Source organism: Bombina bombina, chromosome 5 (assembly GCF_027579735.1).
Source record: "Bombina bombina isolate aBomBom1 chromosome 5, aBomBom1.pri, whole genome shotgun sequence".
Taxonomy (NCBI): domain Eukaryota; kingdom Metazoa; phylum Chordata; class Amphibia; order Anura; family Bombinatoridae; genus Bombina; species Bombina bombina.
In genome coordinates, this window is record NC_069503.1 from 1,119,704,615 (window position 1) to 1,119,724,556 (window position 19,942).

Below are 19,942 nucleotides of genomic sequence, written 5' to 3' on the forward strand. Positions count from 1 at the left end.
AGCATACACTGCTTCTTAAATCGACCCCATAGAAGCTTGTTAGGCTGCAGAGATTCCTTGTAAAGGTGAAATTCTATGCAAAATTCATTGAGACTCGCTTCACCTATTTTTCCACGCATAATGGTTAGTGAGTATTGCTCCTATTATACGTATAGTTGCTCAATACACAAGAACTAAGCAGTGAAAATAATTACAATTGCAACAACTTTAGAAATATGTTTGTAACGTAGTTAATGTAATCATCTGTGTTTTTGTCTCCAAGTGTAAGTAAGTGTCTGTGTCTGTAATTGTCTGTAAGTGTCTGTTATTGTCATTAAGTGTCTGTATGTGTGTGTAAGTGTCTGTAATTGTCTGTAAGTGTCTATCAGTCTGCTAGTGTCTATATTTCTGTAAGTGTCTGTATGTGTCTGTAAATGTCTGCATGTTTCAGTAAGTGTCTGTAAGTGCCTGTATGTGTCTGCAAATGTCTGCATGTTTCAGTAAGTGTCTGTAAGTGCCTGTATGTGTCTGCAAATGTCTGCATGTTTCAGTAAGTGTCTGTAAGTGCCTGTATGTGTCTGTAAATGTCTGCATGTTTCAGTAAGTGTCTGTAAGTGCCTGTATGTGTCTGCAAATGTCTGCATGTTTCAGTAAGTGTCTGTAAGTGCCTGTATGTGTCTGCAAATGTCTGCATGTTTCAGTAAGTGTCTGTAAGTGCCTGTATGTGTCTGTAAATGTCTGCATGTTTCAGTAAGTGTCTGTAAGTGTCTGTAAGTGTCTGTATGTGTCTGCAAATGTCTGCATGTTTCAGTAAGTGTCTGTAAGTGTCTGTATGTGCCTGTAAATATCTGCATGTTTCAGTAAGTGCCTGTATGTGTCTGTCTCCCTGGATAGCACAAGAGATGACTCAACAAACTTGTAGGCGGTACAAGGAGCTGACTTTTCCTAGAGCTTTCTGAAACAATGAATGGGATTTTTTGCATCCAGGGCATCTCGCTGTTTAAATATTTATTTAAAAATAAAAAGATAATTTTCTTCTATGTGAAGAAAATAGGAATTTAAAATATTACCATTAAAAACACATTCAGCTAGATTACAAGTTTGTGCGTTCGTCTTTTAATGCTGAAAATATGGTATTTTCAGTATTAAAGCAGCACCGTAGCCATTACAAGTTTTGTCGGTATAGCTGTACTGCAAACCTTATAGCCTGTAACGCAACCTCAGTACAGCACTCGTAAAAATTACGTTTTTTCATGTGATTCCCATAGCACCGGTATTACGAGTTTTGCGGTCAGACTAAAAAGCTAGCGTTACACCCTAAAACGACAAGATCCGTAACGCCATCTAAAGTCAGTAGTTATGAGTTTTACACTACAAAGCTGTAACATAAAACTCATAACTAAACTGCTACAAAGTACACTAAACACCCATAAACTACCTATTAACCCCTAAACCGAGGCCCTCCCGCATCGCAAATACTAAATTAAATTTATTAACCCCTAATCTCCTGCTCCCGACATTGCCTCCACTAAGAAAATTTATTAACCCCTATTCCACTGCTCCCCAACATCATCACCACTATACTAAAGTTATTAACCCTTAAACCGCCGCCCTCCCGCATCACAAACACTATTTAAATATTATTAACCCCTAATCTGCCGTCCGCCCACATCGCCCCCACTATACTAAAGTTATTAAGCCCTACACCGCTGCCACTATAATAAACCTATTAACCCCTAAACCGAAAGCCCCCCACAACAAAATATTATAAATTAAACTATTAATCCCTAAACTGAAAGCCCCCACATTGCACTAAACTAATTTAAACTAGTAACCCCTAACCCTAACGTAACTCTAACCCCCCCTAACTTTAACATAATTAAAATATAGCTAAACTAAACTTACAATTATTAACTAAATAATACCAATTAACCCCTAAACCACCAGTCCTCACATCACAACAACCTAAATTAAACTATTAACCCCTAACCCTAACCCTAACGTAACCCTAACGCCCCCTAACTTTAACATAATTAAAATATAGCAAAATTAAACTTATAATTATTAACTAAATAATTCCTATTTAAAACTAAATACATAACTTACCTGTGAAATAAAACCTAAACTAGCTACAATATAACTAATATTTACATTGTAGCTAGCTTACGGCTAGATTTAGAGTTTTGTCGGTAACGACCCGCGTAGCTAACGCTGACTTTTTTCTGGCCGCACCTTTAAAATAACTCTGGTATTGAGAGTCCACAGAATGTCTGCGTTAGGCTCCAAAAAAGGAGCGTAGAGCATATTTAACGCAACTGCAACTCTCGATACCAGAGTTGCTTACGGACGCGGCCAGCCTCAAAAACGTGCTCGTGCACGATTCCCCCATAGGAAACAATGGGGCTGTTTGAGCTGAAAAAAAAACCTAACACCTGCAAAAAAGCCGCGTTCAGCTCCTAACGCAGCCCCATTGTTTGCTATGGGGAAACACTTCCTACGTCTGCACCTAACACTCTAACATGTACCCCGAGTCTAAACACCCCTAACCTTACACTTATTAACCCCTAATCTGCCGCCCCCGCTATCGCTGACCCCTGCATATTATTATTAACCCCTAATCTGTCGCTCCGTAAACCGCCGCTACTTACATTATCCCTATGTACCCCTAATCTGCTGCCCCTAACACCGCCGACCCCTATATTATATTTATTAACCCCTAATCTGCCCCCCACAATGTCGCCTCCACCTGCCTACACTTATTAACCCCTAATCTGCCGACCGGACCTCACCGCTATTATAATAAAGTTATTAACCCCTAATCCGCCTCACTAACCCTATAATAAATAGTATTAACCCCTAATCTGCCCTCCCTAACATCGCCGACACCTAACTTCAAACATTAACCCCTAATCTGCCGACTGGAGCTCACCGCTATTCTAATAAATGTATTAACCCCTAAAGCTAAGTCTAACCCTAACACTAACACCCCCCTAACTTAAATATAATTTAAATCTAACGAAATTAATTAACTCTTATTAAATAAATTATTCCTATTTAAAGCTAAATACTTACCTGTAAAATAAATCCTAATATAGCTACAATATAAATAATAATTATATTGTAGCTATTTTAGGATTTATATTTATTTTACAGGTAACTTTGTATTTATTTTAACCAGGTACAATAGCTATTAAATAGTTAAGAACTATTTAATAGTTACCTAGTGAAAATAAGTACAAAATTACCTGTAAAATAAATCTTAACCTAAGTTACAATTAAACCTAACACTATACTATCATTAAATTAATTAAATAAAATACCTACAATTACCTACAATTAAACCTAACACTACACTATCAACATATTAATTAAATACAATACCTACAAATAACTACAATGAAATAAACTAACTAAAGTACAAAAAATAAAAAAGAACTAAGTTACAAAAAATAAAAAAATATTTACAAACATTAGAAATATATTACAACAATTTTAAACTAATTACACCTACTCTAAGCCCCCTAATAAAATAACAAAGCCCCCCAAAATAAAAAAATGCCCTACCCTATTCTAAATTACTAAAGTTCAAAGCTCTTTTACCTTACCAGCCCTGAACAGGGCCCTTTGCGGGGCATGCCCCAAGAAGTTCAGCTCTTTTGCCTGTAAAAAAAACATACAATACCCCCCCCCAATATTACAACCCACCACCCACATACCCCTAATCTAACCCAAACCCCCCTTAAATAAACCTAACACTAAGCCCCTGAAGATCTCCCTACCTTGAGTCGTCTTCACCCAGCCGAGCCAAATTCTTCATCCAAGCGGAGCAAGAAGAGGTCCTCCATCCGGTAGAAGTCTTCATCCAAGCGGGGCAGAAGAGGTCTTCCATCCGATTGAAGTCTTCATCCAAGCGGGATCTTCTATCGTCATCCATCTGGAGCGGAGCGGCAGCATCCTGAAGACCTCCGACGCGGAACATCCATCCTGGCCGACGACTGAACGACGAATGACGGTTCCTTTAAATGACGTCATCCAAGATGGCGTCCCTCGAATTCCGATTGGCTGATAGGATTCTATCAGCCAATCGGAATTAAGGTAGGAAAATTCTGATTGGCTGATGGAATCAGCCAATCAGATTGAGCTTGCATTCTATTGGCTGATCAGAACAGCCAATAGAATGCGAGCTCAATCTGATTGGCTGATTGGATCAGCCAATCGGATTGAACTTGATTCTGATTGGCTGATTCCATCAGCCAATCAGAATATTCCTACCTTAATTCCGATTGGCTGATAGAATCCTATCAGCCAATCGGAATTCGAGGTACGCCATCTTGGATGACGTCATTAAAAGGAACCGTCATTCGTCGTTCAGTCGTCGGCCAGGATGGATGTTCCGCGTCTGAGGTCTTCAGGATGCTGCCGCTCCGCTCCGGATGGATGACGATAGAAGATCCCGCTTGGATGAAGACTTCAATTGGATGGAAGACCTCTTCTGCCCCGCTTGGATGAAGACTTCTACCGGATGGAGGACCTCTTCTTGCTCTGATTTGGATGAAGAATTTGGCTCGGCTGGGTGAAGACGACTCAAGGTAGGGAGATCTTCAGGGGCTTCGTGTTAGGTTTATTTAAGGGGGATTTGGGTTAGATTAGGGGTATGTGGGTGGTGGGTTGTAATGTTGGGGGGGGTATTGTATGTTTTTTTTTTACAGGCAAAAGAGCTGAACTTCTTGGGGCATGCCCCGCAAAGGGCCCTGTTCAGGGCTGGTAAGGTAAAAGAGCTTTGAACTTTAGTAATTTAGAATAGGGTAGGGCATTTTTTTATTTTGGGGGGCTTTGTTATCTTATTAGGGGGCTTAGGGTAGGTGTAATTAGTTTAAAATTGTTGTAATATATTTCTAATGTTTGTAAATATTTTTTTATTTTTTGTAACTTAGTTCTTTTTTATTTTTTGTACTTTAGTTAGTTTATTTCATTGTAGTTATTTGTAGGTATTGTATTTAATTAATGTATCGATAGTGTAGTGTTAGGTTTAATTGTAGGTAATTGTAGGTATTTTATTTAATTAATTTAATGATAGTATAGTGTTAGGTTTAATTGTAACTTAGGTTAGGATTTATTTTACAGGTAATTTTGTACTTATTTTAACTAGGTAACTATTAAATAGTTCTTAACTATTTAATAGCTATTGTACCTGGTTAAAATAATTACAAAGTTGCCTGTAAAATAAATATTAATCCTAAAATAGCTACAATGTAATTATAATTTATATTGTAGCTATATTAGGATTTATTTTACAGGTAAGTATTTAGCTTTAAATAGGAATAATTTATTTAATAAGAGTTAATTTATTTAGTTAGAATAAAATTATATTTAACTTAGGGGGGTGTTAGGGTTAGGGTTAGAATTAGCTTTAGGGGTTAAAAAATGTATTAGAATAGCGGTGAGATCCGGTCGGCAGATTAGGGGTTAATTATTGTAGGTAGCTGGCTGCGACGTTGTGGGGGGCAGGTTAGGGATTAATAAATATAATATAGGGATCAGCGGTGTTAGGGGCAGCAGATTAGGGGTACATAAGGATAACGTAGGTGGCTGCGCTTTGCGGTCAGCAGATTAGGGGTTAATAAGTGTAGGTAGGTAGCGGAGACGTTGTGGGGGGCAGATTAGGGGTTAATAAATATAATATAGGGGTCGGCGGTGTTAGGGGCAGCAGATTAGGGGTACATAAGTATAACGTAGGTGGCGGTCGGCAGATTAGGGGTTAAAAAAATTTAATCGAGTGGCGGCGATGTCGGGGGACCTCGGTTTAGGGGTACATAGGTAGTTTATGGGTGTTAGTGTACTTTAGGGCACAGTAGTTAAGAGCTTTATGAACTGGCGTTAGCCCAGAAAGCTCTTAACTACTGACTTTTTTCTGCAGGTGGAGTTTTGTCGTTAGATTTCTAACGCTCACTTCAGACACGACTCTAAATACCAGAGTTAGAAAGATCCCATTGAAAAGATAGGATACGCAATTGACGTAAGGGGATCTGCGGTATGGAAAAGTGAGCGTTAGACCCTTTTTTTAATGACTCCAAATATCGGCGGTAGCCTAAAACCAGCGTTAGGAGCCTCTAACGCTGGTTTTCACGGCTACAGCCAAACTCCAAATCTAGGCCTTAGGGTTTATTTTTATTTCACAGGCAAGTTTGTATTTATTTTAACTAGGTAGACTAGTTAGTAAATCATTATTAACTATTTAATAACTACATAGTTAAAATAAATACAAAATTACCTGTCAAATGAAACCTAAGCTACCTTACACCAAAACCTAAAATACAAAAAATCAAAAAACTTCCATTAAAAAAAAACAATGAAATTGAACAAAAAAATACAAATTATTCCTATTCTAATACCCTTTTAAAAAAACACCCCAAAATAAAAAAGCCAAACCTAAAATAAACTAACAAGGGCCCTTAAAAGGGCCTTAAAAGGGCCCTTAACAATGCCTAAGTTAAACAGCTCTTTTGCTACAAAAACAAACAAACATCCCCTAACAATATACAACCCCCAACACCCCAAACTACCAAGGGCCCTTTTAAAGGGCCTTTTGTAGGGCATTGCCCTAAGTTAAACAGCTCTTTTGCTAAAAAAAACAAAAAACAAACAAACATCACCTAACAGTATATAAAAAAAAACCCACGCCCCAAACTACCAAGGGCCCTAAGTTAAACAGCTATTTTGCTACAAAAGAAAAACACCCCTAAATAAATACATTACACAAAATAACAAACAAATTATCAAAAATAATAAAAAATATTCCAAATTCTAATACCAATTTAAAAAAAAAAAACACCCCAAAATGAAAAACCTAATCTAGACTAAACTACCAATGACCATTAAAAGGGCTTATTGTAGGGCATTGCCCTAAAGAAATCAGTTCTGTTTATGAAATAAAAATACAAATAGCCACTAACATTACAACCCCCCCCCACTTCAAACCCACAAAATAAAATAAACTATCTAAAAAACCTAATCTACCCATTGCCCTGAAAAGGGCTTTAGGATGGGCATTGCCCTTAAAAGGACATTTAGCTCTTTTACTGCCCAAACCCTAATCTAAAAATAAAACCCACCCAAAAAACCCTTTAAAAAACCTAACACTAACCCCAAGACGATACACTTACAGTTTTTAAAGTCCCGCTTGAACGATCTTCATCCCGGCAGAGAAGTCTTCATCCAAACGGCCTCTTCAAACTTCATCCCGGTGGCGAAACCCTCATCCTAGCGGCGAGAAGTCTACAATCTTCATCCAGGCGGCAACTTTTATCTTGATCCCGGTGGCGAGGAGCGGGTCCATCCTGAAGACATCTGATGCAGAGCATCCTCTTCATATGGTAGCCGCCATACACTGAATCTTCAATGAAAGGTAAGCGATCCAAGATGGCGTCCTTTGCATTCCTATTGGCTGAAAATTTGAATCAGCCAATAGGAATTAGAGCTGCTAAAATCCTATTGGCTGTTCAAATCAGCCAATAGGATTAGGCGACATTATGAAGAGGATGCTCCGCGCCACCGGGATCAAGATAGAAGATGCCACCTGGATGAAGATTGAAGAGGCCCTCTGAATGAAGACTTCTCGCTGCTTGGATGTTGTTTTTTTGTTGTTGTAATAGTAGTTTTTTTATTTTTTGTATTGGTAGGTTTTTAAAAAAAAAATAATTTTAGGTTTTAGTGTAAGGTAGCTTAGGTTTTATTTGACAGGTAATTTTGTATTTATTGTAACTAGGTAGTTATTAAATAGTTAATAACTATTTACTAACTATTCTACCTAGTTAAAATAAATACAAACTTACCTGTGAAATAAAAATAAAACCTAAGCTAGCTACAATGTAAATATTAGTTATATTGTATCTAGCTTAGGTTTTATTTTACAGGTAAGTTTGTATTTAGTTTTAAATAGGTATTGTTTATTTAATAATTGTAAGTTTAATTTAGCTATATTTTAATTATGTTAAAGTTAGAGGGTGTTAAGGATACGTTAGGGTTAGGTTTAGGGATTAATATAGTTTAATTTAGGTTGTTGGGCTGGCGGTTTAGGGGTTTATAGGTTTATTTAGTGGTAGTGATGTGGGAGGCCAGAGGTTTAGGGGTTAATAGCTTTATTTAGTTGTGGCGATGTTGGGGAGCGGCGGAATAGGGGTTAATATATTTATTATAGTGTGGGCGATGTTGGGGTGCAGCGGAATAGGGGTTAATATCTTTAGTATAGTGGTGGCGATATCGGGAGCGGCAGATTAGGGTTAATACCTTTATTTAGGTGGTGGCGATATCGGGAGCGGCAGATTAGGGGTTAATAACTGTAGGTAGGCGTCGGCAATGTCGGAGGCAGCAGATTAGGGGTGTTTAGATGTGGGGTTTATGTTAGGGTGTTAGGTTTAAACTGTATTTTCTTTTTCCTTATAGACATCAATAGGGCTCGTTATAGATGGGGTGCACTAAGCGCCTGCCTGAAAATGACCTTGACTTTGGAAATTGACTCCTAGTAGTCAAAAATTTAAACTGAATTAGATAAGGTGGGTACCAATGCGCCAAAAAAAAGGCTGGGTCTGAACTATGAGAGCTAGAGCACAAATTGATAAAATAAAATTACACTTTATTTACAAACATGCATGGATCCATGTAATATACAACTTAAAATTCAATAAAACAATAAAACAATGGTATACAAATAGTAGAATATTAAAATCAGAAACACTGTCCTCTACCCATGACTAGTGTGATGAACCCAAATTTGCTGGTTTCCCAGCTGTTCACTTATAATATGCTGAAATTGGGATTCGAAGTGTCCTACAGCTATGTTGAAACTTTGTCAGTTTGTTGAATGAGTTCAAGTTTGATGGCAACTATATATTAACATATGATAATCCTAAAAAACTATTTGGCGATAGATTATAATCCTACAGTTGTATCTGTATATAAATTAGATGTATCAGTGTAGAAATAGTTTGTACAATTTTGATGTAACTGTGTATAACCTTGTGTTTCAGTGTAGAAATATGTGCACAAATCAAGGACTAAAAATAACTAGAATGGGAAAAAAATGCAGTCCAAATACTGTCTATATAGGCGTCAATCCTTAATTAGTGGAAAAATGCGCAAAAAGCGCAAAATTAGGAGTGAAAAATGTGTCTGTGAGTGTCCAAACTAAATGTCAATATTCAAAATAATCCTAAACACAATGATATAATCAAATGATAAAGCTGCGGCATTCAACATATAAGTGACATAAAATATATCAAAACATATCAAAAATTCTGTGTAGCGTGAAAAATAAGTAGAAAAAATCAGCAGATAAAGTTAGCAGAAAAAATCAGTGGCCACTGTGTAAAAGAAAAAAGTTATGCAAACAGTCAAATCCAACATACAGCTCTTCCTAAAATGTAAGGCTCTCTTTGTAGAAAACATTCCTGCAACCGCAGCAGGAGCGGAGTGGATTTGTTAAAGGAGTGTCTTGGTCTTCTCAGACGCTAAAGCAATCCCAAATGATACCTATAATAATAAAAACAATAGTGCAGAGGGTTTTCCTAATCTTAGCAAATGAAAATGAACTCACCAGTCGATGCGTTTCGGTCTGTACTAGACCTCTCCGGTACTAGACCTCTCCGGTGGCCACCGGAAACAGCAAAGTACATATATAGCAGCAACGGGTTTTTCTCTCAAGAGAACATGATACAGCTGTTAATATGTACAGCATAAAACCTGATGCATTGTGAAGAGGTTTATACAATAGACCCTTCTTCATCAGAGGTAAATAACAAGAGTTTGGGGGCAGAACCTACGCTTGGAGCGGCAGGACGTGTCTCCATGAAGCTCCTGCTTATACTTTAATATCTTAGTTTTTTTTAAATATATTAATAAGCAAAACCAATTAAAGGCATCTCTTAGATCTGGATGCAGAAATAGCTTATGCACTTTGCCAAAGTTTTGGAGCGGATATACTGACAGGCCTGACCTATGTTCTCCAAGTAAGCCATGCACAACCTTTACTAATTAGGCCTTAAACAATCTATTGACAGAGAACTGTGTGGCTGCCCGCCCCCCCGGCCTCTGGGTTACAAAGTACGCAGATATTTTTCTAATTGCGGGTAAGATAGAGCCAGAAGTGCTGTTTCAGGAGACCCTATGTGAGTTAGTGGAGGAACAAGTGTTTGAGATGAGGCGGCTAGTGGAACGCTACTTTTTAGGAACAGCAGAGACACGAGTGCTACACCGCACCTGATTATAGGCTAAAGGAGATACCGGATAGTTGGGAGCTTAAAGTAGTTGCAGATCTGATTCCGGTTCAATGTCTCAATGCTGTGGAGGCCCCACAAATAATGGACATTAACCAACTGGAATGCGGGGTCTTAGTAAGCAGTAGCGGATTTGCAAATGGCAATGTTAACAACCGCAAAATATGTGAAAAGCCATAGAAATTGCAGACATGGGTACCTGATCATAAAGGACTAACAAGTTTGGTTCGAGCTCTGGGCAAACTTGGGACGTATTCCCGTCACATGACAGAGTGGTAGGGCTTTGAGATCCAGAACAGCGGGTTTTGGCTTTTATTGTTCCGGAGTCTACCAGGTGTACTGTGTGGAGATGTTTATTCACCCTCACCCATACGCATATGTTGCAACCGTCTGGGAATCGGCTGAATGCTGTATGACTTGACTGCATGCTTTATAGCATGGATAGAGTGGAGGAACAGTGTAATATCTACGAGTGTAGATTTTGTTCTATATAATAAGTTAATGTGAATTCAAATAGATGGTTACGCTCTACAATATCTAGAATAGATATTTACAGTTTATGTTAATGAAAACATCTGCGGGACTATGGTATTGAACAAGGACGAGAAGTTTGTCTCTATTTGATATATAGTAAAGCTGTTAGTGACTGATAATACTTATGACGACTGGTGGGTCTGATTACTAAATCGGTTCCCTGAATGTTTAAGGCCTCGATGGTTAAACCTCATTTGGGTTTGATTCATTTACAGTAGATGTATGGGGATGTTGTTTATGAATGTTTATTGATCTGTTATATGCTATATTTTAACTAGACTAGATGTTTGACTTGGTTTTGAGCATGTGTAATTGTTATATAGAACATGTTTTACTATAGGTCCCTTACTGTGCCTCCCTGCTACCTAATTTCTGCAACATCCCCTACCTCCTTGGCATAAGAGAGAATCACACCTCCTCCAATTTATAATATATAGCAATTGTAACAAAGATCACGGTCTCAGCAGAAATAAGCAAGGAGAGATTACTTCAAGGTTTAAAAAGGTTAAATTTAATAGATCCAGTTTAAAAACAAAAAAGGCACAGCAAGACAGTTGATACAGCTGACGCATTTCCTGCCTCAAGGGCAATTCATCAGAGCTGAGAAACAAGCGTCACTAACCGCTGTTAAATCCCAAAAGGTGGCGGTCAATACAACCAATCAAAATACATTTCATGCAGTCATACATGTTTAACCAATTCATAACCTTCACCCACATACATACAATGATATATAGAAATAAATATATACATTATCAATTAACAACTATATTGAACACTCATTAAAAATGTGACAATAGAATTTGAGAAAAGTATGCAACTAGTTCATGTTATAATCAAAGATATGATAGAACATTGTTCCATAAAGAATTGTGACAATCATATACATAAATATAAAAGATAAATGCTATATAATTAATTAGGATGCCAACCTTCAAAGAACCTTCATCCTATTAATATCCTTTACCATCGTAATATCTTATAATAAGAGACTCATCTCTAGGGGAATTGTTGTTAATAAAAAATCTAGTATTACATATACATCTTTAATAAAGCCATACTGTTTTATCCTTAAAGAGAAATAGATCACAATAATATTGCACTGCTTAATTTTTATCAATATAGAGTTTTACATAACTTATCTTATTAATCTGATTTGGGGATCCAGTCTTTAGAGTATAAATCAAAAAAGGTCTCTTTCCTGCTAAGTGCCTGATACCTATCACCTCCTCTAACTCCTAGGGAAATTTGATCTATTTCTTGAAATTTAAAGTAACCTAAATTGCTATAATGTAGTGCAAAATGTTTGGCCATTGGTGTTTTTGGTACCTCTGCTTCTATAGATAACAGACGCTCTCTTATTCTGTCTTTCAAAAATCTGGAGGTGAGTCCTACATATTGAAATTTACAACATATGCAGGTGATAAGATAAACAACATATGTAGAGTTGCAATTTATCCGATCCCTAATTTTATAGGATTTACCTGTATTGGTCGAGATAAAGCTTTCACCTATTTGAGCATAATCACAACATTTGCATGGCCTACCACCACATTTATAGAAACCTAGGCTTAGATTTAGAGTTGGGCAGTAGCCGTCAAAACCAGCGTTAGAGGCTCCTAACGCTGGTTTTTACCGCCCTCTGGTATTTGGAGTCAGTCAGGAAAGGGTCTAACGTTCACTTTGCAGCAGCGACTTTTCCATACCGCAGATCCCCCTACGCCATTTGCGTATCCTATCTTTTCAATGGGATCTTTCTAACGCCGGTATTTAGAGTCGTGGCTGAAGTGAGCGTTAGAAATCTAACGACAAAACTCCAGCCGCAGAAAAAAGTCAGTAGTTAAGAGCTTTCTGGGCTAACGCCGGTTTATAAAGCTCTTAACTACTGTGCTCTAAAGTACACTAACACCCATAAACTACCTATGTACCCCTAAACCGAGGTCCCCCCACATCGCCGCCACTCTATTAAATTTTTTTAACCCCTAATCTGCCGACTGCACACCGCTGCCACCTACGTTATCCCTATGAACCCCTAATCTGCTGCCCCTAACACCGCCGACCCCTATATTATATTTATTAACCCCTAAGATGCAACCCCCAACGTCGCCACTACCTACCTACACTTATTAACCCCTAATCTGCCGACCGGACCGCACCGCCTCACTCCCGCCTCAATAACCCTATAATAAATAGTATTAACCCCTAATCTGCTCTCCCTAACATCGCCGACACCTAACTTCAAGCATTAACCCCTAATCTGCCGACCGGAGCTCACCGCTACTCTAATAAATTTTTTAACCCCTAAAGCTAATTCTAACCCTAACCCTAACACCCCCCTAAGTTAAATATAATTGTATTCTAACAAAATAAATTAACTCTTATTAAATAAATTATTCCTATTTAAATCTAAATACTTACCTGTAAAATAAACCCTAATATAGGGTTTATTTTTTGTAACTTAGTTCTTTTTTTTTCTTTTTTTTAACTTAGTTCTTTTTTATTTTTTTGTACTTTAGTTAGTTTATTTAATTGTATTTATTTGTAGGTATTGTATTTAATTAATTTATTGATAGTGTAGTGTTAGGTTTGATTGTAGATAATTGTAGGTAGTTTATTTAATTTATTTATTGATAGTGTAGTGTTAGGTTTAATTGTAACTTAGGTTAGGATTTATTTTACAGGTAATTTTGTAATTATTTTAACTAGGTAACTATTAAATAGTTATTAACTATTTAATAGCTATTGTACCTGGTTAAAATAAATACAAAGTTGCCTGTAAAATAAATATTAATCCTAAAATAGCTACAATATAATTATAATTTATATTGTAGCTATATTAGGGTTTATTTTACAGGTAAGTATTTAGATTTAAATAGGAATAATTTATTTAATAAGAGTTAATTTTTTTCGTTAGAATAAAATTATATTTAACTTAGGGGGGTGTTAGGGTTAGGGTTAGAATTAGCTTTAGGGGTTAAAAAATTTATTAGAGTAGCGGTGAGCTCCGGTCGGCAGATTAGGGGTTAATACTTGAAGTTAGGTGTCGGCGATGTTAGGGAGAGCAGATTAGGGGTTAATACTATTTATTATAGGGTTATTGAGGTGGGAGTGAGGCGGATTAGGGGTTAATACATTTATTATAGTAGCGGTGTGGTCTGGTCGGCAGATTAGGGGTTAATAAGTGTAGGTAGGTAGCGGCGACGTTGGGGGCGGCATATTAGGGGTTAATAAATATAATATAGGGGTCGGCGGTGTTAGGGGCAGCAGATTAGGGGTACATAACTATAATGTAGGTTGCGGCGGTGTACAGAGGGGCAGATTAGAGGGGCAGATTAGGGGTTAATAATAATATGCAGGGGTCAGCGATAGCGGGGGTGGCAGATTAGGGGTTAATAAGTTTAAGGTTAGGGGTGTTTAGACCCGGGTACATGTTAGGGTGTTAGGTGCAGACTTAGGAAGTATTTCCCCATAGGAAACAATGTAGCTGCGTTAGGAGCTGAATGCTGCTTTTTTGCAGGTGTTAGGTTTTCTTTCAGCTCAAACAGCCCCATTGTTTCCTATGGGGGAATCGTGCACAAGCACGTTTTTGAAGCTGGCCACGTCCGTAAGCACCGCTGGAATTTAGAGTTTCAGTGGCAGTAAATATGCTCTACGCTCCCTTTTTGGAGCCTAACGCACTGAAAACCCAGCCATTCTGTGAACTCTAAATACCAGCGGTATTTAAAAGGTGCGGGAGAAAAAAAGCAAGCGTAGCTAACGCACCCCTTTGGCCACAGAACTCTAAATCTAGCCGCTACTTTCTTCGGTAGCCAATTATTCTTATTTATGCCACTATAATCAGACTTGGAGCCAAAGTTCTTCATCACCTTTTCTCCAATAGTCTCTGATCTACGAGAAACAAAGTTACATATGGTAGAGATAGAAAGCAGGTGGTTACAGAAGTCTACAGGAAGGAAATAACAGGAAACACTATATTAAGAGCAGATTCCCTGCATCCACAACATCTAAAGAAAGGAATACCTAAGGGGCAGTACATTAGATTGAAACGCAATTGTACTAGTCTAGATAACTATTGGAAATACGCAAATGATCTAACAGTACACCTTATCGATAGGGGGTATGACCCACAATACCTAAGGAGGATATCTGAGCAGGTATCTGTTTATAATAGAGATAAATTATTGAATGATAATAATAGGAAGAACGTGGAAAGAGGGGGTATCAATTTAGTGACTAAATATAGCAAGCAATATAAGGATATTTGTAATATCATAAAAAAGAGGTTGCCCATATTCGAGAATGATAAAGATTTACAAACTATCTCTACCATATGTAACTTTGTTTCTCGTAGATCAGAGACTATTGGAGAAAAGGTGATGAAGAACTTTGGCTCCAAGTCTGATTATAGTGGCATAAATAAGAATAATTGGCTACCGAAGAAAGTAGGTTTCTATAAATGTGGTGGTAGGCCATGCAAATGTTGTGATTATGCTCAAATAGGTGAAAGCTTTATCTCGACCAATACAGGTAAATCCTATAAAATTAGGGATCGGATAAATTGCAACTCTACATATGTTGTTTATCTTATCACCTGCTTATGTTGTAAATTTCAATATGTAGGACTCACCTCCAGATTTTTTGAAAGACAGAATAAGAGAGCGTCTGTTATCTATAGAAGCAGAGGTACCAAAAACACCAGTGGCCAAACATTTTGCACTACATGATGGCAATCTAGGTTACTTTAAATTTCAGGGAATAGAACAAATTTCCCTAGGAGTTAGAGAAGGTGATAGGTATCAGGCACTTAGCAGGAAAGAGATTTTTTGGATTTATAGTCTAAAGACTGGATCCCCAACTGGGATTAATAAGATAAGTGATGTAAAACTCTATATTGATAAAAATTAAGCAGTGCAATATTATTGTGATCTATTTCTCTTTAAGGATAAAACAGTATGGCTTTATTTATACTAGATTTTTTATTAACAACAATTCCCCTAGAGATGAGTCTCTTATTATAAGATATTACGATGGTAAAGGATATTAATAGGATGAAGGTTCTTTGAAGGTTGGCATTCTAATTAATTATATAGCATTTATCTTTTATATTTATGTATATGATTGTCACAATTCTTTATGGAACGATTTTCTATCATTATAACTTTGATTATAACATGAACTAGTTGCATACGTTTCTCAAATTCTATTGTCACATTTTTAACAATATAGTTGTTAAGTAATAATGTATATATTTATTTCTATATATCATTGTATGTATGGGGGTGAAGGTTATGAATGGGTTAAACCTGTATGACTGCATGAAATGTATTTTGATTGGTTGTATTGACCGCCACCTTTTGGGATTTATCAGCTGCTAGTGACGCTTGTTTCTCAGCTCTGATGAATTGCCCTTGAGGCAGGAAACGCGTCAGCTGTATCAACTGTCTTGCTGTACCTTTTTCGTTTTTAAACTGGATCTATTAAATTTAACTTTTTAAACCTTGAAGTAATCTCTCCTTGCTTATTTCTGCTGAGACCACGATCTTTGTTACAATTGTTTCTCTTCGATTATTCTGGGGGTGTGGAGGATCCCCAGCGGTCTCATTGGAGCAGCCGTTGCTGGCTGAGACGTTGCCGGCATCAGGACGAGGCTCTTTGCACTGCAGTAAGTTTGGTGTTACACGTTGCACTACAAGAACAAGTGGTTACCTTATACATAAGGAGTATTTTACAGAGAAGAGTATTTAACCTAAATCTACCCCGAAGGGACCTCTACAAGTGTGGTAAGCCTCACAGTTCTAAATATTATCTTTCTTGGGAGACATGTTGTGAACTTTCTATATACCCTGTGTTAACCGCATTAGTGGGGCTCAAAGTGGAGCAGTATTCACAGGGTAATGTACATATGATCTGTTACACACACACAGTTAAATTTATTGTTGGACTATAATATATAGCATATGGTCCACCACAATATGCCAGTTTCACAAAGATACAGTCAGTTTTTAGTCATTAGAGTCAGCTACATGTTCTCACATATTTTTTTCCGATCACCCTTTGATATACTGATATTTAAATATGCTCACTCTGCAAAGGATTTACTAGGGAACTAATGTTAGTTTTATTCTATGTAAGGAGACCCATGTCAGCTACAGTTAATATCTAACCGCCTAAAGCTTGTAGGATTATTTAGCTAGTTCTAATTTTATGCCTGCGGCCAGGGCGGCGGAACTCTTACATTTTATACTTAAACTACTTAGTATTTAGAGAAAAGCTTATCTCTACATAGATATAGTGGTAGAGGTTTATACCCTGCACTACATATTTTTAAAATCCCTACATACCCTACCACCCCCATAAGAACATATCAGTTCTAGGTTTCTTCCTGGGTGGAGTAAGGTATTTTCTGTGTTCTCTGATACTGGTTTACTTATTCTATGCATCTCATGTAAAGGCTTAGAGAGCATATACACTTATTATTTAACAGCTCTTTAACTTTTTTTTTTATTCATAACGACACAAAGAAAGACTGTTTATATACTAATTATAAGATACAAATTGAGATGTGTTTCTAGGTACTATACCAGTTATATTCATGTAAATCTATTATATCTATAGTTATTTCAAGTATGGGAATGTAGGTTTCTATAGATGTATAATATTTAATTACTCGAGAAACCTCTATATAACTTACCCTAATAGACAGAGCAATACATTACCAAATATTATTTCTTTTATGGCTCAATTCTCCTCTTTTTTATAGCTGGTATACAGGTTATTACTGGCTATCCGTGGTTCTGGTATTACGGCATATACTTGCCTATAACAGTTTCTAGTCATTTATATATTTCCTATCTATGAACCAAAAGTGACCAATACATTACTAGTGCCTTATATAATTTTATCATATGATCTGTTATGGCACAACAGGCGCTACTGTTAATTTTCTTTTATACCTCTGAAAATCTATATATGCTAACAGAAACCCCATTTAACATAAGAGCCATCTCAACTTGCTCAGTAGCCCCTCCATAGAGAGTATATACACTTACTACTTTAATAGCTCTTTAACTTTTCGTTATTTATTAAGGCGCAAAGAATATCTCCTTATATATTAATTATAAGGTACAAAGTGAGATGTGTTCATAGGTACTGTACAAGTTATATTCATGTAAATATATTATATATATAGTTATCATATTCTGAAGGTCTATAAGTGGCCTTATATGGTTATAAACCTCCTACTATCGTCCTATTTACAAGGTCGGAGGTCCAAAAGTGACCTTGTCTGCTTCAAAGAGGTTGGAAAAAATGAGGATTAGAGTTTAATAACTTCTGTTTTATAATAAAGGTACTACTTAGACAATAGACTGTATTATTGTATGCCATATTCCCTTGTATTAGCTCCAATTGTTATTTTGTATGTCACTTTATGGTCATGGAGTCTAATTCTTCTTTGAAGGTACCTGTATTTTTATATTTCTTTAACCCTCAATAAAGATATTATAAAAAAAATAAAAAAAATAACATTGATTGGAACAGCCAATAGAATGTGAGCTCAATCCGATTGGCTGATTGGATATAATATATTTATTATAGTGGCGGCGATGTCCGGTCGGCAGATTAGGGGTTAATAAGTGTAGGTAGGTGGCGGCGACGTTGGGGGGGCAGATTAGGGGTTAATAAATATAATATAGGTGTCGGCGATGTTAGGGACAGCAGATTAAGGGTTCATAGGGATAATGTAGGTTGTGGCGGTGTCTGGAGCGGCAGATTAGGGGTTAATAATATAATGCAGGTGTCAGCGATAGCGGGGGCGGCAGATTAGGGCTTAATAAGTGTAAGGTTAGGGGATTTTAGACTCGGGGTTCATGTTAGGGTGTTAGGTGCAGAGTGACATAGAAAGTGTTTCCCCATAGGAAACAATGGGGCTGCGTTAGGAGCTGAACGCTGCTTTTTTGCAGGTGTTAAGTTTTTTTTCAGCCAGCTCAGCTCCATTGTTTCCTATGGGGATATCGTGCACGAGCACGTTTTTCCAGCTTACTGCTACTGTAGGCAACGCTGGTATTGAGGGTTGACGTGGAGCTAAATTATGCTCAACGCTCCCTTTTCTGAGCCTAACGCAGCCACTCAGACAACTCTAAATACCAGCGTTGTCTTAAGGGTGCGCTGGAAAAAAAAGCAGCGTTGCCCCTCCCATTGCGTAATATGGAGGCATGTCTTTTAATATGGGCCACAGAGACTTACTGGCGCTTACTTAGTCTCTCTCTCTTAGTACGCGGCCCATACGGCTCCCAAAGAGGCTGCTTTCTAGCAGCCTTGGGACTTGGAGCCCAGCCAATCAGCGACATGGCCATGACGTCATCAAGGTCTGTCAGACGGGAAGGAGACTGCACTGAGGCGCGGATTGAGAATTTGAGACAGAAAATGAGAACCGGTGTGAGCTGTGAGGAGGACATCACTTCACTAGTGACTACCAAGTGCCAAGGAGTGGATCGGAATAGATCCGAATCATTGAGCCCCGGCCGCATTATTCAAGCAGCAGCTGACTGAGGACAGTGACTGAGCTTTTAGGTACGGTAGGTGAACTTTTAATACTACACGTCACACTGAGATTTACAGTTCTTGTCTACTCTTATATTGGATCTCAAAGGCTGATTTACTTTAAGTAATGTATTCCTTGATGGAGTTTGTATCACTAGGTTTAGGGTAATCACTATAATTCAAGTGACACCAACGTTTAGTGACAAAGTTGTTGTTTTGTTATTCAAAGGTAAGGATGTTTCTGTTCCTTTAACTGTCTGAGAACCTGGAGCGTGTGATATTTGGTTGTCAGGTTAATACAAGAGTAACATGTATCTTAAGTCATGTCTTAGTCCGTTACTGTATAGTGGCACACACCTTACCCTGAATACCACTTACTGGAGTCTTTTACAAGCCTGTAATAGTTTTCTCAGGTGCGGTAGCTGCACGATCACTCAGCTTAGCTATATGAGCTCTGTGTACCAAGAGAAGTGGTGTTGTGAACTCCCGATAACGGAGATGTGTGACGTCACACGGGGGGGGGGGGGCGTGATGCCCAGTATTTGCGGTTGTCTTCGGCAGGACAATCCGTAGCTGATCCGGAGACAGAGGTCAGTCTTTCAGAGGTCTTGTATTTG